General features: G+C 37.6%; 1 long non-coding RNA gene and 1 pseudogene across 2 annotated transcripts; both read right to left on the bottom strand.

The window, feature by feature from the left end:
- LOC122296744 overlaps positions 1 to 27,261 on the bottom strand; it is a 39,297-nt pseudogene extending 12,036 nt beyond the window's left edge.
- On the bottom strand, positions 11,872 to 15,091 carry LOC122295836. 2 transcript variants are annotated; one of them, XR_006238290.1, is made up of 3 exons: positions 14,542 to 15,088; positions 12,579 to 12,772; positions 11,872 to 12,234 (listed from the first exon to the last, which is right to left on the bottom strand). It is a non-coding gene; the product is annotated as an uncharacterized LOC122295836 (long non-coding RNA). The 2 variants fall into 2 exon arrangements; XR_006238289.1 differs by lacking the exon at positions 12,579 to 12,772 and having other exon boundaries at positions 14,542 to 15,091.
- Positions 27,262 to 27,411: the final 150 nt, after the last annotated feature.

Here is a 27,411-nt window from a genome sequence, read left to right as displayed (position 1 = left end):
TTATTTATTGACTTACTTCTCGCTGCGTTTGTCTTGTGCACTTTGTCGCTCTTGCACACACTTGGCACCCGTCGTTAGGATGGTGGTCCGGGTTGTCACCATCCGGACGTCTCGATTTCCCCGTGTTCGGGCGTGGGGATTTGGGGGCGTCACATAAAATGTCTGAGGTCAGACAATGGAGGAGAGTACATCGACGGAGGGTTCAAAGAATTCTGTGCTGCAAATGGGATTAGATTTCAAAAGACTATTCCCGGGACACTGCAGCAGAATGGCGTAGCTGAACGCATGAACAGAACTCTCAACGAACGTGCCAGAAGCATGAGGCTGAATTCAGGATTGCCTGAATGTTTTTGGGCTGATGCAGTTAACACTGCAGCCTATTTGATTAATCGGGGACCTTCAGTTCCCTTAAAGTTTGATCTACCAGAGGAAGTCTGGAGCGGAAAGAAGGTAAATCTTTCCCATTTGAAAGTTTTTGGCTGTTTATCATATGTTCACATAGATTCTTCTGATCGTAACAAGTTAGAAGCCAAATCTAGAAAATGTTTTTTCATCGGTTATGGTGATGAAGAATTTGGCTATCGATTTTGGGATGATAAAAATCGCAAAATCATCAGAAGTAGAAATGTGATTTTCAATGAGCAGATTCTGTACAAAGCTAGGTCACAGGTTGAACCTGAGAAGCAGCCAAAGAAACCTGAGGTTGTTGACTTTGATGTTACTCGAGTCAACACTGATCAGAACGAGGATCAAGAGAATGATGATCCACAGATCGAACAACGTACACCACTCACTGTTATTCGAAGATCTTCAAGGACAATCAGGCCACCACAACGGTTCTCACCATCTCTATACTACATCTTGCTAACAGATAGTGGTGAACCGGAAAGTTATGATGAAGCTCTACGAATTGAAGATTCGATCAAGTGGGAGAAAGCCATGCAAGATGAGATGGAGTCACTGATGTCAAATCAGACATGGGAGCTAACTAAGCTTCCAAAAGGCAAGAAGGCTTTGCACAATAAATGGGTGTACAGAATTAAGGAAGAGCACAATGGTAGCAAGCGCTATAAAGCCAGAATGGTCGTGAAGGGGTTTCAACAAAAAGAAGGTGTCGACTACACAGACATTTTCTCCCCAGTTGTAAAATTAACAACGATCAGGCTAGTGTTGGCAATTGTGGCTGCAGAGAATCTACATCTTGAGCAATTAGATGTGAAGACTGCATTCCTTCATGGTGATTTGGAGGAAGACATTTATATGCACCAGCCACAAGGATTCTCAGTGAAGGGAAAAGAGAATCTAGTTTGCAAACTGAAGAAGAGCTTGTATGGCCTAAAACAAGCTCCACGACAATGGTACCGAAAGTTTGACAACTTCATGTGCAGTAATGGATTTACAAGACTGCAGGCTGACCATTGTTGCTATATGAAGAACTTTGACAACTCTTATATTATCCTACTGTTGTATGTGGATGATATGCTCGTTGCAGGGTCAAGCATTGAGGAGATCAATAAACTGAAGAAGCAGTTGTCAAAGCAATTTGAGATGAAGGATTTGGGTGCTGCAAAACAAATCCTTGGTATGAGAATTATTAGAGACAGGTCTAATGATACTCTCAAGCTCTCGCAGGAGGAGTATGTGAAGAAGGTGCTCAAAAGGTTTAACATGGACAAGGCGAAACCAGTGAGCACACCCTTAGCTAGTCACTTTCGACTAACTAAGGATCAGTCGCCAAAGACGGAGGAAGAGCAAGAATGCATGAACAGAATACCCTATGCATCTGCTATTGGTAGTCTTATGTACGCCATGGTTTGTACAAGGCCAGATATTGCACAAGCAGTGGGAGCTGTGAGCAGGTACATGAGTAATCCAGGAAAGCAGCATTGGGAAGCAGTTAAGTGGATTTTGAGATATCTACAAGGCTCTTCAGATACGTCACTATGCTTTACAAAAGCAGGTTTAAAACTACAGGGATATGTAGATGCTGATTTAGCATGTGACGTTGACAGCAGAAAAAGTACTACTGGATTTGTGTATACGCTGGGTGGTACAGCTGTATCGTGGGCTTCTAAGTTACAGAAGATTGTTGCTCTCTCAACTACAGAAGCTGAATACGTTGCTATAACTGAAGCAGGGAAGGAAATGGTTTGGTTGCAGTCATTCTTGGAGGAATTGGGAAAGAAGAATGAAAAAGGCATTCTGCACAGTGATAGTCAGAGTGCTATTTTTCTTGCAAAGAATCCAGCCTTTCATTCCAGAACAAAACACATACAGTTGCGATACCATTTTATCCGATCTCTTCTCGATAGTGGACAGCTGATACTTGAAAAGATTCGAGGAGCAGAAAACCCAGCAGACATGTTTACAAAAGTAGTTACTGTTGACAAACTGAAGCTGTGTATAGCTTCAGTTGGCCTCCGTACTTAAAGGCATGATTTGAAGTTGCTGTGATAATTGCTATGAAGATATGTAGACTCATTTGTCTCCAAGTGGGAGATTGTTGCAGATGGAGACAAAGAAGTAAACGGTGCCATGCACCGTTTACTATTTTGGCATATAAGGCACCGTTCGGTGCTTTTGTTAGGCACCTCCCCACCTCCTTAAAATCATGCAGCAAATTGCTGCATAGTATTGATTTGCTCTCCTATAAATAGGAGAGCTTAAGCATCAGAGAGTGTGCAGCGAAAGTGCAGCGTGCAGACAGAGAGTGGGAGAGACAGAAGAGAGAAACAGAGAGTCGGTGAGAGAGAGTTTCTGTAAAAATATTTTCATAGTGAAATTACAGCTTCTGTGGACGTAGGCAGTTGCCGAACCACGTTAAATTTCGTCCCTCCTTTATTTAGATTCGTTTCTGGGCCAAAACAGCTCCCAACATCTTGTACCCGAGGACAGACACTCTCTTGCAACCATAAGCTGAATTCTGCCCTTCGAATAAGAGGAAGCAGTGCTTCTATGTCTACATCTGAAGAAGCTTCCTTCATATCCTGCATCATGTCTTCCTCATTGTCAGCAACCAAGGACTTCAACTGTGAACTATTTTCCCTATCAGAAAAAAGAACTTTTATCAATTCCCACACCATTACTTGATGAGACAAAACCACACGACTAGAGGAAGATGGAACTTCCAACCTCCTCTCAATAATGTAACACCCGAGTCCACTACCAAGTTGTTTCTAAAATTTTTTTATTTATATGTGCAAAAAGGCCATTTAAGTTTTCAAATATTTTTTTTCTTAGATACAGACTACAAGCCTAAAATCTCTGTTTTGGTAGTTTATGATTTTTACCTTGAGTTTGATATTTATTTATTTATTTTTTTTAAATCTTTTATGGGCCTAGATATTTGTTTTTAAACAAGTTGAATTATTTTTTTAGTTTGAGTCGAGGTCTAAAAATTAAATAAAAAAAACTCTTTTATTAATTTCCTTCACTATCCAAACCGTGGGCCCAAATATTTTGAAACGAACCTTACCCAATCACCCAAAAGCCCAAGCTCGTGAGATCAAGCAGACTCCTCGTCGTGCAGGTTCCCTTGCATGCACGGCTTCATGGTGTCCATGTCCTTCGCATGCACGTTTGTATCTCTAGAGTGTATGTTTCCTTTTAATACGCATGTTTTCCTTCCATGCACATATCTTTTTCCTCTATATTCGGCAAACAGTTAGTATTTTCGATATACATTTAGTTTTTCTTCCATCAATATCTCTAGGGTTGCCTTCCCCATCCACCACCCATACATGTCTCTTTCCTTAGGGTTTTTTTTTTGGTTCCCTATTTATACTATGGTTAGATTGTCCTGCATAAAGAAACATCAAGCCACAACCTCCCTCTACGTACGGAACAACCCTTCCTCCAAATAGCACCCTGTTCTTCTACACCGATTCAAGGCATTGTACACTACCCATGAAAACAACCCAGCCACCGTGTTAGCTCCACATGCACGGCCAATAGCCAAGCTGCACCACGATGGGCCACTGCAAACACTGTTTAGATCTCCTTCGTATGATGGAAGCCACTAGCCACTGCCTAGCCATTATGTGACCCAGCCGAACCACCCAACTTAGCCCGGGTGTCCCCTGTTTTTCCATACCTGAAACAAAGCATCCACCTCTCCTTTTTGCCAAGCACTGCAACCTCAACATCGAGAGCCCCACCACGTCGAGACCCTATAGAAACTACCACCTGGAACTTTTCGGCCCCTAGTCTATCGTATCTCAGGTGAGCTTCATTTCTTTCCCTCACATTTCTCTCTCTCTTTCTCTCGGTTTATCTCTCTGTCTCCATTTACCTCTCTCATCACTTCTCATCTCTCTCTCTCTCTCTCTCTCTCTCTCTCTCTCTCTCTCTCTCTCTCTCTCTCTCTCTCTCACTTAGTGTATTGCAGCTTTCCACTCCCACTACTGCTAATACTCCAAAGGACCTGCATAAAGATGCAGCAGACTGATTTCCCCACTCCTTTTTTTTTGTCTTATTTGTTTGTGTTGTACATATACCATTGTATTCTGTCATTTTCTAGTTAGTAGTGGAATAGGTGCTGTCTGCAGACAGCAGACGATGAGCTTGTATATATACACTACAACCGGGTATGCTTTTTGCCGCGCCATAAAACCGTCGCAATAGATGAACAAACTGTCGAAAATACCCTTCAGCCACGTTTTGTCCATCGCAGACAGACCCCCGCGATTTTACCCTGACATATGCTCTGGTTTTCACCGATAAGGGAACCGCCGCATGTTGCCTTCAATCTCCGGCGATTTAGACACCGAGAAATCCATAAAATCGGCTGCCGTTATTACTTTCCATCAACCTAGCCTTGTCGCCGCAAAGAGAGAACAACTCCTGCGATCTACACGTCGTCGGTTTGGAGAACCAAAATCTCAGCACTTAACAAAGCTGTCAAGAAATCTTTCCTGCGGTGTAATCGACTGCCGAAGAAATGTTGGGAAGCATGCAAACCAAATTTATGGCATAACCCAAACGCCGATTCTAATTTCATGCAGTGAGGTATCTACGGTTTTTTGGCACAATTGGGTTTTTATTGGGATTTTACCAGGTAAGACTCTTACGTCCCATAACTATTAATTGCTTGCATGAATTCCACAAATTTGGGTTTAAAATTTCACAAAATCTCATAAATTTTGACCAATTTCCCCAAATTTCGTGATGACAAAATGTGGAAAAAAATGGTACCAAAAATCTCATTCTTGCGTTCTGCACATGCGTATGACATTCAAGGTATTGGTGTTTGAGCATTATTTGCGCTAGCTGGATGGATAAGTTTTTTTTTTTCTTGGCACCTTATACATTCAAGGTACGCTTGAGCATGTTGTTCTTTCATGAGTTTATCTCCAATTAATATTGGATCTGAGATGATATGGTAATTACTTGAACATTCATGATGATCATGACACAGACATATATGACCATGGTACTGCATCACTATATATATTCTATTCTCAGATTTTCAATGCTTGTCACTATATAATACATCATAGATGATCAATTTTACCCTATTCGAAGAACCAGATGCAATGATATATTGATGCAATGATTTCCAATGGCTGCATCTGATTGTAAAACATGCCAAATTAACCCTAATCATCATCAATATGTCCAACTAGCACATTTATAATACCAGCATGCTATAAAAGAAATTGGCCACTAGACATGAGTATGCTATATATATATTAAAGAAACTGGAGGGCAGTTTCTACCTGATGAGATGATCATCTTATCAGCTAGAAAATACTCTTTAAAAGATTCACATATCATAACTTAGTTTAGCAGTACTAAAACAGAGCATCCATAGTTGCTATGTCAACAAGCCAGCAATCCTACTAACTCTACATCTACATGTACATACTCCACATGAATTTTTACACTTAGAAGTTCTTTGGGGTATTGGCTAGCACATCCCAAAAAAGCTTTGCCCTTGGAAGGTGAATTAATGACCTGTTACAAAAACCATCAATAAAATGGAATCAGACCATCTAATCCTGCAGGCATTAAAAAAACAATTAAGCAAACCACTAGTTTCCTCCATGCATCCAATTCCATATAACCACCAACCTAGAATAAGTTATGGTATACCATGCATCATGAAGTACTTGCAATGGCCAAACATCTAAAGACATGTAATTTATATTCCTTCAGCCCAACACAGTCTAAACAAAATTTAGCTCATTGAATAGATGGAATTGGTCGATAGCTGGGATTTATTTGTGGTTCAGTTATATAGGGTATAAGGAAATGAAGGGTCTACATGTCATTTATATACAAGCACAAAATTCATAGCCTTTTCCTAATCCATATTTGCAATGATGAGATAATTTGAACGTCATGAGTTTATATTTACCTGATGTTGGCAGGGCCACGACCAACCTCTTTTCTATACAAGAAACCTGTATATAATAACAATAATTTCAGTTAATGTGTGGTTTAATTTACACAATTCGCTCATGCTAACTATATCAAACCATTTTATTAGAGCACACACATAAGGGCATTATTGTGAGGAACTTGTCTAGACAATATTGCATTAAAGCATAGCTGTAAAGTTTTCTATACATTAAATACTTAAACTAAATATCTGCATGCAATAGGGTATAATTTCATAGCTGGCCAATTTACCAACCTACTAGTGTAATTTAATAGCATGCAGTCAATATTAGAGGGCTACTTCTCTAATCTAGTCTGATACTACAGCATGTTATCCTCACAATGCTTATTCTATGAAATAATTGGAAACTTAAAGCAGCATATATGCTCACTTTGATTATATTGAGATATATATCATCAGTGAATAAGGTATACATGAGCTGTCAAACCATTACTAAAATAGAGATATCCCTATTCTTACTATTCCTACTTCATTCATTTAATGAAATACCCTTGTTTCCCTCCCTTTTACTAACAACATTTAAAATACGTAATACTTTTGGGATGAACTACTCACAAAGCCAAGTAACCAGGAAAACATTTTCAGAAAAAAAAAAATTTAACTGTGCAAGTTCCCACATTACCTCCATGAACTTCCTTCATCCTCTCCAACAACATTCCCTATGAATAATGGTAGACAAAAGTAATGCTACTATACCAATATCTCCCCCACCACAACTTCATCAAAATAGGTTAGTAAAAGTGTGACAAAAAAAAAAAAAAAATTTACGGTACTGCTAGCTTGCAGCAGATGCTTAAAGAATTGCAGCATGAGTCTCTCTTTGAGACTCTAATTCTGTCTCCATATCTGTCATTCTCATGTTTACACGTGTTTCATATTCTCGCATATTCTCCTGCATAGCCATTAGACCAGTTTCAATCTCTTTCAGGCGATTTTGGTAATACTCTAAATTTTTTCTATTTTGTTCATTTTCCTCGACAAGTCGTTCATACTCCTCATTGGGTACTCCAGGTACTTTAGGAGATTCTGGCATCACAGAATGGCCCAGCCCTCTGGAATATCCTGGTCTATGTCCCAAAACCTCCCTAAATATGGTTGCTGCAGCGTCATCTGTGCGAGCATCTGGTTCTTTCGCATTCATCTTTTCAACCATCTGATTCTGTTGCATGAATCAGATCCACCATTACCATCATTTCACTAACAACTTAACTTATAAGCTTACACAAGTACTTATGTGCAAATATATTCTGTCCAGTGTAGTTGGTGTGATAATACTAGTGCAGGTAGTTGCTTAAATTAGAAATATGCTCACATAATTGTCTTTTGTGGTTGGTGTGATAAATCTGCCGTTTTTACTTGACCAATGCACATCTTTGTAGAAATCAATCAAATTCTTGTCTTTCTACTTGAACATAAAAACACCATGGAATTAATATAGTATTCAAAATATTGACCCACATCTTTGAGCCACAACATATAGGATATTAAAATTATTGCAATACCTTCCTCTCCATTAGTACAACAAATGATGTCCTTCCGCTTGTATGGTTGACCTTTTGTTTACTCCTATTTTCTTTGTTTTGACTGGACATTTTCTGCAACAAAACATAAATTTCCAATTTGCTTGAGTTGTTATGAATGCATGCCAATAGGATAGTTATGTTGTTTCGGGATATTATAAAGTAATTTATAACATTTCTAGAAACATAATAGATCACATGCCAAACATGAACAATAGGATCTGAAGTACTATGCACAGCTTGCATACAACTCACTAGTCTATGTTAGCTTCCATCTTTCCCATAAGAAACCAACGGAGAGGCCTGTCCATAGGAGTTCAATACAGTTCTTATTTCTTGCTTAGCATGAAGGAATCATTTTTGTACTATTTATGAAGTTATCTTGCACATGAAATTTGATTACACTTTCATATCCTTGAGCCAAAATCAGATAAACAAACATGTAGCAGTGATATATTTACCATTATCCATGTCCCTACAAAAGGGAAATAAAAAATAACATATATATACATCATTTTCATTATCATAGCTTGGATATTTTGTCTTACAATTAAACATGATTTGTAAGTACATGCCACAAAGTTCTTTAGTGTAGCTTTTCATTTAATGCTAATTCCTACTCGAACAAGTTATTTTTGCAAGTCAGCCACATATTTAGTTAATGACATGAATTTCTTGATGAATATATAGTGTCTTACCTTGAATGAATCACTCCCCCACCGATTGCATAACCACTCCCAGACTGGCTGCCCTACCAACCCACCTCCATTAGCTAGTGCCTCTGCATGTGTTGCATAACTCAAGTATTTTCTGTGTAGCTTGTAATGAAATGCATTGTATGCACGGGATAGCTGACTTGTGACAGTCCGCTGATGATTTTTTTTTGTCCAATCGAGGACAAAATCAGCCTATCAATTTCATTGAGTTAATAACCGATCAATATTGCTTTTTAGGAGACTATTTGCACAAATGTCTGAATAACTCATAAACCAGCAGACCAATATTTTTCTCTAAGTATCTTCCAAAAACTGAAATAACCCATTAACTTTTTTAACTCATACAACAAGCTTCATTATTTTACCTATCCTAAAAAGCAAGCTTCATTTATTTTCAATTCACATTTTCAAGTTCAGATTGTAGATATATAAGTTATAATAAGCAGGAAAACTCTGTTCATATTACAGATTCACCCAGACATTCAACATTCTTGTATTGTGCCTCTCTACCATTTCTTTGGAAAATTCTAATTATCTAAAGTTATTACTAAAAACAGAGCATATGACAGTAAAAAGTATATCAGAGCCATACTCGAACACGTTCAGACAGCTCCTCTTTCTCCTTTGCATCGACAATACTCCAGCTAATATGCCTCATTTCTGCGTAGTGCTTAATGATCCATGTCACTCGAGTTGTGTATACTGTCCTATTGTTACATGATGGACCTATCTTCCCATCTTTGATTTCAAGTGGTATCTTGCCATACTTTCGCATCCTCTCAAACTCTATATCTTTGGCTACACCTCTTACACGTTTACTAGTGTTTGGTACTATACCAGCAACACAAACAGTCAGCAGTTAAATAAATAAACCATGTATATTATACCTCTTTGTTGTGTATTATTTATTAATCCCTTAATAAATATATGTCCAATATACTTACCATTGCCTGTTGTATTCACTCCTGTATTCACCTTTGCAGGAGTAGTAGATGGATGCAAAAATGATGGATTCAACTCATCTGGGGGTTGAGTGGAATCATCAGAGTCCACTTCAGTTTCGTCTCTCAAAGTCCAACCTGCTGGTTCTGGATGTGGGTTTCGTCCAATGGGCTACAACACTCCTCTCCCTCTCTGTGTGTGACTCATTGCGAAGGCACTATGGTACTCATGAGAAGTCAAGAAAAGAGAAGCAAGTAAATATATAATGAGTAAACTGTATACTACTTCAGCTAACAGTTTTGTAGTTGACACTAAAAAGACCCAAAGGATGGAAGCAATTGCAACTCGAAATGCACAAAATTCAAATGTTCAACTAGAGCCCGATAAAGCATGAAGCAACTTAAATAGAACAACTCCTAAGATGAAAAGCAAGAGAGCCTGGATAATGAAGCACGGCGGCTGGACAGAATGGTGATGTACCTCCTCTCTCTCTACAAGTAGAATTAATGGAGGGTACAAGCTTGCAGAATTTTGCAACCCAACTTTATGCTCCACCAAGCCGAAATGCTCCACCCAGCAGAAACTTGAGGAAATATACCCAATATGCTCTGGTTTGATAGCTATACTGATCCTCGTATAGGTAATGAAAATTTGCTTTCCCGCTTGCTATTGTGCTCATCTCCCGCGCTTTGCCCTGGCTCTAGTTATAAGTAGATTCAGTACTAGTAGTAGGTGAGATAAATCGACATCCATCAGTCGCAGTTAGCCATAATTTGCTGGCCAGCAGCTTCTGTACTAAGTAGCAGTGATGTTGAGCAACCGTATTTACAAGTTATGTGGGGAAGACACGTCTGAACCTTAACATGCACAATATGAGATGTATGTAAAATATATCAGATAGTATGAATATAAGAAAATTTATTATTCAGTATCTCCATATAATTAATGTACATACTTTATATTCAAATAATATTTTGGATAATCTATATCATCACACGTGTATTTGCTAACAAGTTTTTAACAATAGAGCTTTGGAAATATATTGGCTGGACAATCATGATAATCATTAGTATTATATAATAATATAATAATTTTTAAGCGTACGTAATACATATATCTCCGTCAGGCTTCTCATGTATAATTTATTATGGATATTTATCATTCTATAAATTTATGCATACTATATAGTATAGATGTTGTATTACTATATAATGAATAAATTTTCAAATCCAATATGAGGATTTGAATGATATAACCAAAATGAAATTCATCGTATATTATTTTACTATTAAATATTTTGTGGTTGATAGATATTCTAATATAGAGATTTATGTGAATGAAATAGTCAACATTTATCTTACATTTATCAAATGTGTCTTTTAGCTTAGGCTAATCCATTGAATGATGCTCTAAAGAACTATCAATATCTGCACATTTCTAAATATATCATTATTCTATATACTAGCGGCAACTAAAAGTGATACGTACAATTATATATATGATACAATTAAATTAAATCATATATTGGCTGGACAATTATATATATGATACTAATTATTCTACATTTCTAAATATATCAATATTCTATATCTATATCATTATATATATGATACAATTAAATTACAAATGCAGATAAATCATTAGTATTAATATAAACTTCTAGTAGAATATATAGGGCATTTAAAAATGGTAGTTGATCAAGAAAGGCGTGTTGGATGGTGTGGATTATAGGTCACTTGTTGTACACCTAAAAGAATGATTATACCCATGAAAATAATAGATAAACACTTTCAATATTTCCTCAAATATGCCATGGTGATATATATGACTATTCTCTTCTTCAAAACACCACTTAATTGATTATTTAAATGCCTCTATTTATAGACATAATCTGGACATCAATTACATATGCAATATCACTGCAACTAATTAACATATATAGTCAATTTCTTCAACTACTCATGTATGTTACATTTTTTTTTCAAAGACTATCCCACTTAATACTATCTCACATAGTAGTTGAAGGAATACTATATCATCTGAGCTCAAATCACGCATAGCAGATCACTATATATATAGTATCGTCGGATGATCACCAGTAGTAATTATCATGCCAAAAATCGTTGCATTTTTCTGTACGGGTACTGTATGGCTGTTTGGGTACATGCATTTATCGGCCTTTAAATTACGGACCTAGATGGAGGGTACATGATCAACCTCTGCCACCATCTCACTTTAAAAATAAAAACATAACATGACTTGCATATCCACATTAAAATGAGATAAATCCTGCAATTTAATAATACATCCCTGCATAATCCATATTTTCAATTCATGAACCATAAGCAAGTTCAAAATCTTGGGGAGTACTCGAATCAGACCATTGCCTACATGAATACATATTTAAATAATTTGAAGCATTCAACATGAAAGGGTTTCCCTTTTTTCATCGTACAAGCAGTTTACAACACTAGGAAATACAATAAAGCCTCCCCAGTACAACAATAGTTCCTTGAGCTCTCACGCCATTACTGTGAAGCCAACTACAAGAAGTGAAAATTCCCCAGTACAAATTTGTGGTTGACCTTGCTGGAAGCGATGATCAGCAAACGATTCATACATTTTCCCACTTAGGCCACATGAAGGATAACACCTGTAAAAACAGCATGATGTTACCCACCCAATATTTTACATAAATGGCAAAGCACATACATTTTCAGGTTCTAGAGTATAAAGAATCACATTAATATATATCATCTTTACAGAGTCTGAAAACTGTAAAACCAATAAAACAACAACATATCAAAGTGAGTACTCGACCCCGGGCCCACAAGTATTTATCAAAGAAAAGCAACACCCCCAGCCCATAAGTGTTTTCCAGTGATCAATAAAATCATGAGATTCATTAGCACTATCGAAAGACATTGTCTGACTCATGGACACTCCAACTATCACACTCCCCATGGAATATCCAATGTGTATAAGTAGGATCAATACCTATCGTGAATAGATGATGATCAACTTCATTGAATGGTAGGAATAGGTTATTTCGGCATCTCCGACATGGACACCTTATGGTAGTTTGTCCAGGTGCATGGGTCTTTGCCATGGTGAGGAGAGTGTTAATCCCTTCACCATATTCACGTGAGGTAAACCTATTTGGCACGTGCATCTAATTCTTGTCCATTTTTCTGTGTCAATCGATTAAGGGGTATGAATGAAACCTTAAGTAAATCAATGAAATAATTAATCTAGGTAGGTAAAAGTGATTAATTAAACAATATAAGAACAAATAAATTAATGGTTTCAAACACCCATCATTTAAGTCTATTTACACGTCACTAATTCCAATTTTGCCTCGAATCAAACATGCCAAAAACATATTTTTAGCAGATAATTCGGGCATAAGTTATATGTACATCACATAAAACATGCCACAACAAAGGATTGTATGACTGGACAGATCTGTCAATTGAACATTCCAATAGAGAAGTCCTTCTACAAGATATATATGTCACGTGTTAAAATCATGACCAATGCTTTCTCTAACATGTTACGCTACGCGGGTATAGTCTTCTATAATATACCATGAGCAAAAGAAATGACCAATATGAAATGCCATAATATTTGGGACAATATTAAAGTCTGTCATCAACACACAAATATGAGATAGTGATCCTGCTTCTCTATATGATTGTAATTCTTTTAATCACATACTTCACACTCATATTCACCGGTGCATTCACATAACTCAAGTCTTTACATGCCTCATTTTTATGACAATTCATATAGGATTGGTACACAGCATTTATATAATCAGACCATTCAAAGAATATAGAGCTATGAGACAACAAAAAGCCTCAACAAAAGATAGTATAAACATTGCCTAAATTATCTGTCAATATTGAGTCAATAGCTGGAAATAAAAATTGCTGAAAGAAGATTGTCCTAGTCGAAATTGAATCATGCAAGAAGAAATTGAACAGCAAGCTAGCTAGCGTGCTAGTTAGTCTATGTATCAGTAAGCTTTTGCTTGTTAGTCAAGTTAGCTAGCAAGCTTGCTAGGTTGCTGTCCAATATTTATGTCCAAAATATTGGACAGCAACAAAAAAGTACTGATAATTTAGGCACCACAACCGGGCATTAGATTTTGCTGTCCAATATTTTGCTGGTTATGTCCAAAGCTAGCTAGCTTGCTGGTTATGTCCAAGCTAGCTAGTAATCTTACATTATACAAATAGTATTTACATTGAACTAGACAAGATCGTACAGTATTACTCTCTATTAAGTTGTTTGGGGCATTTGTTAGGGTCATAGATAACATGTTTCCTTCTTTGCAATCTATCACGTTTTGATTAGTACTTTTTCATTTTCTAGTGCTAAATTTGTCTCTTTTTTATTATAACTATATATGATAATTTAGATTGTTCTTGAAATTTTCAAAAAGGTTTGGGAATTTCCTCTAAGCCTAAAGCATTAGGTATTTCTACAACGAAACAGTGATCGATATCTTAAAATGAATACACTTTGATCATTCAGAAATATATCAATTTAATTCACAAACTAAGATATTTGAACGTCCTAATTGATCTACAGATCTGAAAGAAAAAGTTAGATATGACCACTTGCATCAAAAACCCACTCAAGAGATCTTCTATAATTCCTATATTACCTTGTAATTTAAGCAAGCTTCAAATGGTAATTACAAGAAAGGGTAATTGACAAACCAGTTAAAATTTAAAATAAAAAACAGGGCAATTAAGCTTTTAGACTAGAGCAGTAATTCAACCGGGTTGTTGTTTGTTTCTTTGTGCATTTTAATTTCCTCTTTCTAAATTAGACTTTGAATGAGTCAAGCAAGAAAGTTGCACCAATCTATTGAAGCTATCATTCACATTCCACGATTTTAAATTAACTAATTTAACTAATTAACCATCTCTCTAGGCCTAGAGGTAATTACCAGAGTTGCGTTGGCTGAAAATAGGATGGCCGGCTGCTATGGCAACACGGTGGGGAGCATGCCGAATCAAGGTACTGGGGCAGCCTAGGGAGAGAGAGGGTTGAACAAGAGAGAGAGAGAGAGAGACGACGAACAGCTGGACGGAAGAAATTAAGGTTTAGAATATATGATTACCAGGTATTGGAGACGACTCCGGCAGCAAAGGCGACGGCCTGACGACCGGCGGTGCAGCTACTCGTCGAGATGGAATCGTCGGCGTAGCAGGGGAGAAATTTGGGGAAAATCTACTGCAGCTAGGGTGACCATCGCATCATCTCAATTAAATACCCATGTTTGTTGCGGCGCTAGATATTTCGCCGTAATAGCTCTCCCAGATGCTTATTGCAGCGCTAAGTGCAGACGCCCCTGGCCCAACTTTATTGCAGCGAACCGGTATCGCGGCAATAGCTCCATGTTGAATAAATTTACGGCGACAGTTTAATTCTCCAGTAGTAAACCCATTCTCAAATGCCAAAAAGTCACTTAAACGTTCTCTCACTTCGGCGATTAGATTTGCTGCACATAGAAAATGCCAAAAATAATATTTCTTTCCAGCGGTAGATATAGTCGTAGTTAACTCTTTATATGATAATAAAGTGAATGAAATTTTGCCACGAAAAATAGCCGCAGGAAAGAAAAACGCAGTAAAAGACTGGTTATGTTGTAGTGATATTAGGTTCCTTTTGTACAAATAGACTTAACAATTTGAATTCAATTGAATACAGAAAGTTTTCTCTTTTCTTTTCTGTCAAGCACTGTTTCCTTTTTCATGCAACTCTTTCCCTTTCATTTTTGTCAAGCATTGCTTCCATTTACATTTCTGTCATGGTATCAGAGCATTAGGTTCTTTTCATGCTCTTAATTTCTTTCCTCCTTTTCTGCAATGGGAGACCAACAAAACCCCACACCACCTTCTCCTTTTCTCAATTTCAGTGACCCAAACAACCCATACCGGGTTGATAGTGGAGATAATATCACCATCACACTTGTCACTGATCTACTCACATCAGACAACTATGTGATTTGGTCCAGAGCTATGCGACGAGCTCTTAGAGCAAGAAACAAACTAGGTTTCATTAATGGGACCCTTAATAGACCTACCTCATCAGAGGATCCCCTGTTCAATGCATGGGATCGGTGCAATGATATGGTGGTTACTTGGATTCAAAACTCCATCAGCACTGCTGTGAAGTCTAGTGTAGCCTTTGTGGAAAATGCACGAGATATTTGGGATGAACTTAGAGATCGCTTCACCCAGCAAAATGGACCCAGAATTTTTCAACTAAAGAGGAGCTTGGCAAGCCTTCAACAAGAGCAAGATCCTGTGAGCATATATTATGGTAAACTCAAAACCCTATGGGATGAACTTGCTGTGTATGACCCAATGCCTGCATGCACCTGTGGACAACTGACTATTCTGAATGACAGATATCAAAGAGATAGTGTCATTCAATTTCTGATGGGACTAAATGATAAATACTCCAATATTAGGGACCAAATCATGTTGTTGGATCCCATTCCTGCTGTTAGTAAGGTCTTCTCCCTTATACAGCAGCAAGAACAACAACATCAGATCATATCTGCTTTCCCAAATTCTGAATCCATGGCCTTAGTCACCAACACATCCTATACACCTTTCAAAACCAATGCCAAGTTCCCTGCTGCCACAAAGAAAGAAAGACCATATTGTACCCACTGTCGTGTGCAAGGTCATACTTTTGAAACTTGTTTTAAAATAGGAAATGCCCAAGTTCCTAGCTGTGCTCATTGCAAACAAACTGGTCATGTGGCTGAAAGATGCTATAAGTTGCATGGTTACCCTCCTGGCCATAAATTTCATAAGGGTAAGAACTTTGGGTCTTCTATCAATCAAGTCAGCCTGTCTTTGGACTCTAACCAAGGAGAAAATGATGAAAATCGAGTTAGTTTTACCAAAGCACAATATCAGCAGCTTATGACTTTGCTTCAAGACAAGGATAACTCGACTGCTTTTTCCTCTGTGAACCATGCTCAGGTTGTTTACCAACCTGTCACAGCTGAGCCAAAACCTTCAAAAATCTCTGGTATTCATCTTGCTCTATCTTCCTTTACACATAAATCCATTCATCATGCTAATATACCTTGGATTATAGACTCGGGTGCAACAGATCACATGATCTGCAGTACCACTTTTTTTACATCTGTTATTTCTGAAGTTTCATATTCTGTCAAACTTCCAAATGGAACTTCCATGCCTGTTAGCCATTTAGGAAATGTTCAAGTCACTAATAACATCCTGTTGAAAGATGTTTTATGTGTCCCTTCCTTTTATTTTAATTTAATTTCAGTTAAAAAGCTAACAGAAGCCCTCACTTGTTGTTTGCTTTTTCTCTCTAATCACTGTTTCATTCAGGACCTTTCCACCTGGACCACGATTGGGATTGCTGAAGTCAAAGGCAGCCTGTATCACCTCTTGCCAGTGGATGTTTCCCCAAATGCATTCACCGAGGCCTTATCCACCTTGTCTCTTAGTTCTAATTTTTTCAGTGCTCCTGTCATGACTGGTGGCAGTAGTTCAGACCTCTGGCATTGTCGCCTTGGTCACATTTCAAATTCTAGAATGTCTTTAATTGATGATCCTGATGTAAGAGACAATTTCAATATTAGTAAAATTTCCCCTTGTTCAGTTTGTCCTATTGCTAAACAACACAGAAATCCTTTTCCCATTAGTCATCACAAGTCAGTTTCTATTTTTGATTTGGTGCATGTTGATATTTGGGGGCCATGTTCCACACCTGCTTATGATGGAACCAAGTATTTTCTGACCCTTGTTGATGATTTCTCACGAACTACTTGGGTTTATTTATTACATGCAAAATCAGAAGCTAGAGCTTGCATTGCATCCTTTTATAACATGATAGAAACTCAATTTGACACCAAAATCAAGACCATTAGAAGTGATAATGGGACTGAGTTTCAAATGACTGAGTTTTTTAATCAAAAGGGCATTATACATCAACGTTCTTGTGTTGAAACCCCTCAACAAAATGGTATTGTTGAGAGAAAACATCAACACATTCTTAATATTGCCAGGGCACTTCGTTTTCAATCAGGTATCCCATTACATTTCTGGAATGATTGTATTCTAACAGCTGTTTATCTTATAAACAGAACACCTACCCCTCTTCTTGGCAATAAAACTCCATATGAGATGTTGTTTTCAACCAAGCCTACATACCATCATCTTAAAGTGTTTGGATGCTTGTGTTTTGCAACTACCTTATCTCATGGTCGTAAGAAATTTGATCCAAGGGGCAGAAAATGCATTTTCCTAGGATATCCTTTCGGGGTTAAGGGATATAAGCTACTTGATCTTGAGTCACACACCACCTTTGTTTCTAGAGATGTTATTTTTTATGAAGAATCCTTTCCCCTTCTCCATGCTTCTCACTCTGATGAACCTTCCCCTACTATCCAACCTTCACCTGTTATTTCTGCTTCACCTATTCCCATCTTAGAACCTGTCCAACACTCACCTCCTTCTTCTATCAATGATTCCCCTGCTCCTTTCATCAACTTACCTGCTGAATCCCCTATCAGCAACACTTCTCCTCTCTCATTCAGCCCCTCTTCTATACCACAAGCTCCTGATTTTGACATAGCTTCCCCCTCTACATCACCTCACCTTCGTAGGTCAACAAGAAGCAGGACTGCACCTGCTTATTTAAGGGACTTTCATTGCCAACAGGTTGTTTTGACTTCAGCACAACAATCAAAGGCTCAGGTAACCTCTCCTCCTTCCACTTGTTCTTTTCCCTTACACAACTATCTCACTTATAAGCATTTCTCCCCTTCCTACCAAGCTTTTTCTTCATCTCTTTCTGTTATGAGTGAACCAACCTCCTATTCCCAAGCAATCAAAGATCCAAATTGGTGCATAGCCATGGATGCTGAGTTGGATGCTTTGGAACAAAATAACACTTGGATTCTTTCAGACCTTCCTTCTGGTAAACAACCCATAGACTGCAGATATGTGTACAAAATTAAGCTCAACTCAGATGGGAGTGTGGAAAGGTTGAAGGCTCGATTGGTAGCAAAAGGCTACACTCAACAAGAGGGAATTGACTATACTGAGACTTTTTCACCAGTTGCTAAAATGGTGACTATCAGCTGCCTTCTATCCATAGCTGCAATTCGAGGATGGCATTTACATCAATTTGATGTAAATAATGCCTTTCTCCATGGGGATTTAGAGGAGGAGATTTTCATGAATAAACCACCAGAGTACACTAAGGGAGGTCCTAACCAGGTTTGCAAACTTCAGAAAAGTATTTATGGTTTAAAACAAGCTTCTAGGCAGTGGTATGCAAAACTCACTGCCTGTTTGTTAGATTTTGGCTTTTCCCAATCAAGAGCAGATTATAGCTTGTTCATTAAAGTTGCTGACAACTCTTTTACAGCCCTTTTAGTGTATGTTGATGACATTTTGGTGGCCACTGATTCACTTGATTCCATAGCTACTCTCAAAACCTTCCTCAATGATAAATTCAGAATTAAAGATCTTGGACCCCTCAAGTTTTTCCTTGGCATTGAGGTGGCAAGATCTTCAAAGGGGATTCACATTTCACAACGAAAATATGCATTGGAAATTCTTGCAGACTCTGGTACTTTAGGATCCAAACCAACCAAGATTCCAATGGATCAAAATCTCAAGCTTAGAAAGGATTCGGGTATTGAGCTGCAAGACCCTTCTACATATCGCAGATTGGTTGGAAGGCTCTTATACTTGACAATCACTCGCCCTGATCTCAGTTTTGTTGTTCACACACTCAGTCAGTTCATGTCAAAACCAACTACTGCTCATATGTCAGCTGCTCACAAAGTCCTGAGGTACCTCAAAGCTGCTCCTGGACAAGGGCTCCTTCTTGCTGCTCATTCTTCACTTCAATTAATAGCATACTGTGATTCAGACTGGGCTTCATGCCCTGACACGCGCAGATCAATCACAGGTTACTGCGTTCTCCTTGGCAACTCACTGATCTCTTGGAAATCCAAAAAGCAAGCAGTAGTATCAAGGTCCTCAGCAGAAGCCGAGTATAGGTCAATGGCTGCCACTTGTGCAGAAATTACTTGGCTCAAGTATATCCTAACTGATCTTCAAGTTCCTCATCCACAAGCTGTTCACCTCTTCTGTGATAATCAAGCAGCCATCCACATTGCTGCAAATCCAGTTTTTCATGAACGTACCAAGCATATCGAATTGGATTGTCATCTAATTCGAGATAAAATCATTGATGGCACTGTCTCCACCTCCCATGTTCCTACTCATCTCCAACTTGCAGACCTCCTCACCAAGGCCCTTCCTTCTACCCTTCTCCACTCTCACTTACTCAAGATGGGAATAGCAAATCTGTATTCTCCATCTTGTGGGGGAGTATTGCAGCTTTCCACTCCCACTACTGCTAATACTCCAAAGGACCTGCATAAAGATGCAGCAGACTGATTTCTCCACTCCTTTTTTTTTTTGTCTTATTTGTTTGTGTTGTACATATACCATTGTATTCTGTCATTTTCTGGTTAGTAGTGGAATAGGTGCTGTCTGCAGACAGCAGACGATGAGCTTGTATATATATTAGGTTCCTTTTGTACAAATAGACTTAACAATTTGAATTCAATTGAATACAGAAAGTTTTCTCTTTTCTTTTCTGTCAAGCACTGTTTCCTTTTTCATGCAACTCTTTCCCTTTCATTTTTGTCAAGCATTGCTTCCATTTACATTTCTGTCATAGTGCCCTAGCTCTGTTGAGCCTTCATCGTGTTCTCTTCCCTCTCGGTAAGCCTCTACTGCTGCCTCTGCCCTCTACTTTTAAACTCAAGGTTGTTTGTTAGTTTTTCCTAATGGTTCTACGTAAGTTTGGTAAAATCTTTGTTAGTAAATTACAATTTTACCCTCAATTTTTTTAAAATACAGTGTTTTAAGGATTTATTTCAGTGGGTTTGTTTTTATTTAGTTCTGTTTTATATATTTTTAGTGTGTTATGTTAAGTGATTTTGAAGTAAAATGCTTTCATGTTGAGTTCGGGTCCTAAATTATTTTTGGGTTGAGTAATATTTTTATTTTAACAACTTTTAATTTTTTTTTTAAATGGGTTGGTTTTAATTTTTAAATAAACCTTGTGAATGAGTGGAAATTAGGTTAAGTAAATATTAAGTGGAAATCAATGAATTTTGGGAAGTGACAATATTTTAGGATTAAGAGAATTTTTAGGTTTTTGAGGAATTAAAATAGTTATTGTAGGTGTAAATGCGATGTAACTATTCATTTGGAGATTTATTCAGGTTACATGAATTTTTCTATAGGTGACGATTTATTTTCATTCAGTACTGTTGTAGAGAATTTTTGAAAAGCTAAAAAGTTCAAGTTAGCAAGGTTCCTATACTAGACTTTGCATAAAAGGAAAATGAAATGAGCTTGACTTTTAAAATATACATCTTTTGGTTTTTGGAAAGAAATATGAAAAACAACCTCAATTATTTGTTTTAGCATTACTCATGAACTCTGTATAAAAGGAAAAGTATTTTTGTCATGACTGGTGTAGACATGAGCTTATTTTCTTGCATTTTGTTTCTAAATTGTGCAAAAGAGAGTGAATATGAAATTTTGTGCATAAATTATATTTTTGTGATTTGATTCTGTTTTATTCTGAAGATGTTCTGAACTTTGATATGATATAATGTGATTTCTAAAAACTTTTGACATGACATTCTGAATTTTGGATGTGGTTTGTGGATGGTGATCTGTTTGACCTACCACGAGTGCTAATAGTGGCTTCTGTTTGGGTTGGTACCAACCGTTCTATTTTTGGTGCACCCACTTTGGAAACAAAGTAGTTTTTTAGTGGTCTTTCTTGTGTACACACTCGGGGATCTGAGAATAATAAGGAGAAGATTCACATTTTGTTTCTGCTCGATTAGCTATCGGGGTTTGCACAACCCTATCATAGAGATTAAACATGGTCTCTGATGTGATATGATGTTCTGGTATGATGGTGGTCGGTTATGTTATGCTAAGAGAATTTTGAATAAGAGTATTTTTGAACTTTCGCTTTGACATTTTTTAATAACATGTTTATGCTTTTGCACTCTTGGAATGAAAAGTAAAAATATTTTGTTTTGCATTCTGAACTCTGTAAATACTCATATTTGCACACTAGTATATGCTCTCTACTTACTGAGTTGTTGATAACTCACTCCTTATCTCATCAATATTTTTTAGATGATTTTAGATATTTTAGCTAAAAATCAGATTATGAAACATTGGGTGAGATGATTTAAGAATGGTAGTTTAAGTTTACAGAGTTTCTATATGTGTATTGGCGAAGTTTATTAAGAAATTTTATTATGTTCTGAAAACTTAGCATTTTCGAAATTTTATTATATTGAAGAAATTAGTTTGAATCACAATTTCTTTATGATATTAGGAATTTAGAGTCTATAATTATATTGTTGAAATGTGGGTTTAAGTGATATGAAGTAACTCTCCGACCCCAGTGGGACCGGGGCATTACAAATAATATCTCCATAACTCCTACAAATCTCTGAAAGCATTAAGGAATCTAAGACAAGTTTCCGAAGTCTCGGCTTGAAGGAACCAATTTCAACTTCTTTTGTTTCATGATCTATCTCCTTGTGGAGATTTAATGGAGAATCAAATGCAAGGTCAACAAGTTCTTCTCTAACCATGTTATTTTCATCTCTAACCACTTCATCTGTAGCAACCTTTGCTAAAGTGACGATAGATGATAACACCCTATGATAATCGTTACTGCCTACTGGTGACCCAGTGTGAACAAGAATCCCATTTAGGACCCACCCAACCCAGAATGACCTACCCATGAACAAGCTTGCATCCACAATGTTGCAAGAATGGCTTCCAGTTACTAGTGTTTCTTTCTTGAGGTGCAGCTTAAAACCTGAACCTTCAGGTTTTAAAGGCCTCAGAGACAGACCCTTATTTTGTTTGGCCATCAGAATGGCTCCATGAGAGTTTGAGTCAAAACTACAATGGTCGTATTCCAGCAATGGTAATGGGGCTCTTCAAGCAATGGGTGGACTAAATCTATGGCTTATCATTTGAGCAGAGTTGTGGAAGGGAGATCTTACGCTGTCTTTACCAAAGGATGGCTTCTTGTATGTGGTATTTCACTGGTATCCTCTGCCTCCTCTTCCTCATCAGGAAACATTAACATTTTCATCTCTCTCATTCTTACAGGGTCAAGCCCAAGATGGGCAAGAAGAGAGTGAGAGAGCACAACACTAGTGGCTCCCATGTGTGTTTCTTCATCAATATCAGGAGCCTCACCACCATTCATACCCATGGGATTCTGAACTATAGTTGCATCATCCATTACAATATCTTCCTCATCATCTTCATTCAAACCAAACCTGCTGAAATGTTGAACCAGGAATTTCCATTCACCATTTGCTGGGTCAAACGAAATGAAGCAAGCCCCCTGTCTTTTTTGCAATGATTCTTAATTTTTCCACAATCATCTCTAGTTTTCCCTCTTCAAAACCCAGAGATCTCACTTGTAGCACTAAAGTCACCTCAACAGCCTTGTTAAGTCCCTGTCCAACTCCAGGTGTAGCATTTTCATCCTCATAAACAACTATCTCATGCCTATGGAACTTCAAAATGTCATCTAGATCCAACCATCTAATGTCAATCTTCCCAAGAAACTTGATTGATCTATAACCCACCCTCCCAATTGTGAAGTTCAAAACTCTGCTACAATAACCAAGGTCCTCAAGTTCCCATGTAGCCAATTCCTTCAAACAGGGTCTCATGTAATACTCAGCTAACCTTAAAGTAAGTAAGATAGCTTCAACCTCACTCAAAATCCCGCACAAAGAAAATTCATTGTTTTGAGATGTCCTTCTTTTCTTGTAATGAGATACAACTTTTGAACTAGTTCCCACATCAAAGTCCACTTCGCAAGAACTACTAAATGACACGTTTCTTCTACTCTGAAGTTCACTGGAAATCCCTAGTAGCATAAAAATACTGAATTAGTTCGCTGAAAACACACTACACTAATTTTCAAACGTGGAGTAACATAATCGTAATTTCCAAGCAACTAAACTAGAACAAACAAAATTTCTCCAATTGAAACCATTACGACAGAACACACATTTTTACTTGCATTTAGAAAAAAAAAAAAAGGAAAAAATTTGGTCTTGAATCATTCAAAAGCAACCTTCATTTGCATTGATTAATTACCTAAATTCCACATTTTATAAACATCAGGCAACAAACACTAAAAATTAACCCCTAAAAGAAGCTAGATCTCCTCATATCTAACCCAAAAGTGACAGCCTTCAACCTTTCGACACCCAGAAAGTTGTGCTTTCACATTGCTCTCCTAGTTGTCGCATCTTAAAACTACAGAATATCGCTGGCTGATTAGCTAGTAATTTTATTGTTCACAGGTCCCAAATAATGAAAAAGGCTGAAAATTAAATGTTATGATCCTGAAGGTTAAAGATTTAACTAAATTAGTATCTAACAGTCTTAGTGCTTTTGGATCAATGGTCGAGTATTTAACAATTTGTATTAAAGCCAAGTTCCATGTCACAGGTTCAAGTCATGAAGGGGGCGACCTATAAGCTTAATTAAAATGCATTTGGTCTCACAAATGCACCTTCAACATTTCAAGGTCTTATGAATGATGTTTTTAGGCCTTTTTTGAGAAAATTTGTAATTGTTTTCGTTGATGATATCCTTGTATATAGTAAGGATATAGAATCTCATTGTGTACATTTAGCTACTGTGTTAGCAACTTTAGAACATAAAAGGCTCTATGCAAAAAGATCCAAATGTCACTTTGCTTGTGAAGAAATAAAGTACCTTAGTCATCTCATTTCAAGAGCTAGAGTCAAAGCAGACCCAAAGAAACATGAAGCCATGATCAGTTGGCCCATAACAAAGAATGTGAAGGGTTTGAGGGGTTTTCTTGGACTAACTGGCTATTACAGAAAATTTATTAAAACCTATGGTCTTATAGCAGCACCATTGACTGCATTATTGAAGAAAGATTCATTCCTATGGACTTCAGAAACTAAAAAAGCATTTGAGGAATTGAAAGCAGCTGTCACAAGTTCACTTGTGTTGGCATTACCATATTTCACAAAGGCTTTCATCATTGAGTGTGATGCCTGTGTAAATGGAGTTGGAGCTGTACTAATATAGGATCAAAGACCTTTGGCTTTCTTGAACCAAGCATTGAAAGGGAAAATTTTGTTGTTGTCCATATACGAGAAGGAGTTTTTAGCTTTAGTGCTAGGAGTTAAAAAGTGGAGGCCTTACATTCTTGGTGGTGCTTTTGTAGTGAGAACAGATCATCATAGTTTGAAGTATTTACTAGAATAGAAGGGAGTGGATAATAAAGTAGCTATGCTTTGTCAAAAAGGGATGAGGTTGATGATTCTGTTTCCTTGAATGCAATTACAGTTCCTAATCCTACATGGTTAGAAGATATTCGAAGAGCTTATGCCAAAGATCCTGTGGTGAAGCAGAAGATAGCAGAACTGTAGCAGGATCAATCCTCTTCAAATTTGGTTTTGAGGCAAGGCATCATTTTTAAGAAAGGAAGAATTTATATCCCTAATTGTTCAGATTTAATGTCAAAAATTTTATACTATGTTCATGTTAGCCCAATAATTGAACATTTAGGATTTCATAAATTCTTGCATAGGGCCAAAACTGATTTTTATTGGCCTGATCTTAAGCTTGAGGTGAAGAAGTTTGTTAAAGAATGTGAAGTGTGTCAAAGGAATAAAGGGGAGAACATATTGCCACCTAGTTTATTGCAGCCTTTACCCATTCCTCAACAAATATGGACTGATGTGTTTATGGATTTTGTTGAGGGACTGCCTCTATCAAAAGGGTTTTCTGTAGTCATGGTAGTGGTTGATAGGCTATCGAAGTATATACATTTCTTAACCTTGAAGCATCCATTTACAGCAGCCACAGTTGCTGTATTATTTGTGAACAATATCTTTAAACTATATGGGATGCCCAACAACATTGTGTTTGATCAAGGGGCCATTTTACAAGTTCTTTTTGGAAGGAATTTTTCAAGTTACAAGGAGTAAATTTGTCTTACACCTCAGCTTACCATCCTCAAATTGATGGTCAAACTGAGGCAGTAAACAAATGCTTGGAACACTTTCGGAGATCCTTCTCAGGTGACAAACCATGGGGTTGGTTTGATTGGTTGCCACTTGCTGAATGGTGGTACAACACCACCTGTCATACCTCCACTAGAATGACACCATATGAAGCAGTGTATGGTGTCCCTCCTGTGAAGTTGCAGCAGCACATTCCTGGTTTTTCTCAAAATTAGGTTATGGATGAGTCACTTAGAACAAAAGAAGAGATGTTAGCAATATTAAAGCATAATTTGATGTTGGCTCAAGATAGAATGAAACTGTTTTTTGACGAAAGGCATACTGAAAGTTCATGGTAGGTGACTGGGTCTAATTTAAGGCCTCAGCCTTATAGACAAACTTCTTTAGCACTTCGAAGGAATATGAAGTTGGCACCAAAGTTTTTTGGTCCATTCCAAGTTGTAAGCAGAATTAGACAGGTTGCATACAAATTGGGTTTACCACCCCAATCTCGTTTGCATCCTGTTTTTCATGTGTCCTCTTTAAAGAAGAAATTGGGCTCACATATATCTCCTTTGTTTACCCTGCCACCAGTTGACGCACAAGGGGAACTTGAGCCTGAACCACAACAAATTTTGGAGCGCAAGAGTAGAAAGGTTAATAACAAAGCTGTTGTGGAAGTGTTGATTCAATGGTTGGGTGCTTCACCAGAAGAAGCGACTTGAGAATCATACTGTAAGCTCAGGGAAAAGTTTCCTCACCTTATAGGCAATGTGCTTTGAAAGGGAAGAGTGTGTAAGACGCTGTTGTGGAAGTGTGAAGGCCTCTGGAAGTTGGTTGTGAAAGTGTTAAGAAACTTTGGTGCAGTGCTGTATTGCCTAAGGCCAAACGACAAGGAGTTTAATAAGCATGTTGTAATACGAGTTGAGAATCATACTGGAAGCTCAGGGAAAAGTTTCCTCACCTTATAGGCAATGTGCTTTGAAGGGGAAGAGTGTGTAAGACGCTGTTGTGGAAGTGTGAAGGCCTCTGGAAGTTGGTTGTGAAAGTGTTAAGAAACTTTGGTGCTATTGCCTAAGGCCAAACGACAAGGAGTTTAATAAGCATGTTGTAATACGAGTTGTAGTTTAGTGTGGATTTAAATAGCACGCCGCCGTTTTGCATTGGGAAGAAATGTTTTAAATGAGACGATGTCGTGTAAGTATAAAATATTAGAAGTGAAACGCTGCCGTTTGTAGTGCTTTTCAACTATAAAAACGAACTGAAATGAAGAGGAAGGCATCAAAAGTTCATGCAATTTTCTCTCTTCATCTCTCTGTTTTTCATCTCTTTCTCTCTTCTTTTCTTCTATTTCTTGGAGATTGACTCTCTCAAACGAGTCTATAAAAGGGTCCATTACATTAAGTAGTAATTTTCTTTTCTTTTCTTATCCTAAATTTTTAGAGCAAACAAACAAAATCAAAGAGAACTTGATAGTGGCAACCAGAGACTTGACTACTTACCAGAAACTGGGAGTAGAGACGGGGATGCCATGGTCGCAGCAAGAGGAGCAACGAAAGTTCAAGTGACTGGGGTTTTTAGGGTTTTGCTAAAATAGGTCCACTGGTTCTTCTGGTTGGCTAGATATTACATTACCTTATTGCACTTTAAAAATAGTAAGGGAAAAAAAAGCATCCACATTGA

The sequence above is a fragment of the Carya illinoinensis genome, chromosome 15, assembly GCF_018687715.1.
Source record: "Carya illinoinensis cultivar Pawnee chromosome 15, C.illinoinensisPawnee_v1, whole genome shotgun sequence".
Classification (NCBI taxonomy): Eukaryota; Viridiplantae; Streptophyta; class Magnoliopsida; order Fagales; family Juglandaceae; genus Carya; species Carya illinoinensis.
Note: the sequence above shows the minus strand (reverse complement) of the source record. Positions and strands in the feature narration are given on the sequence as shown.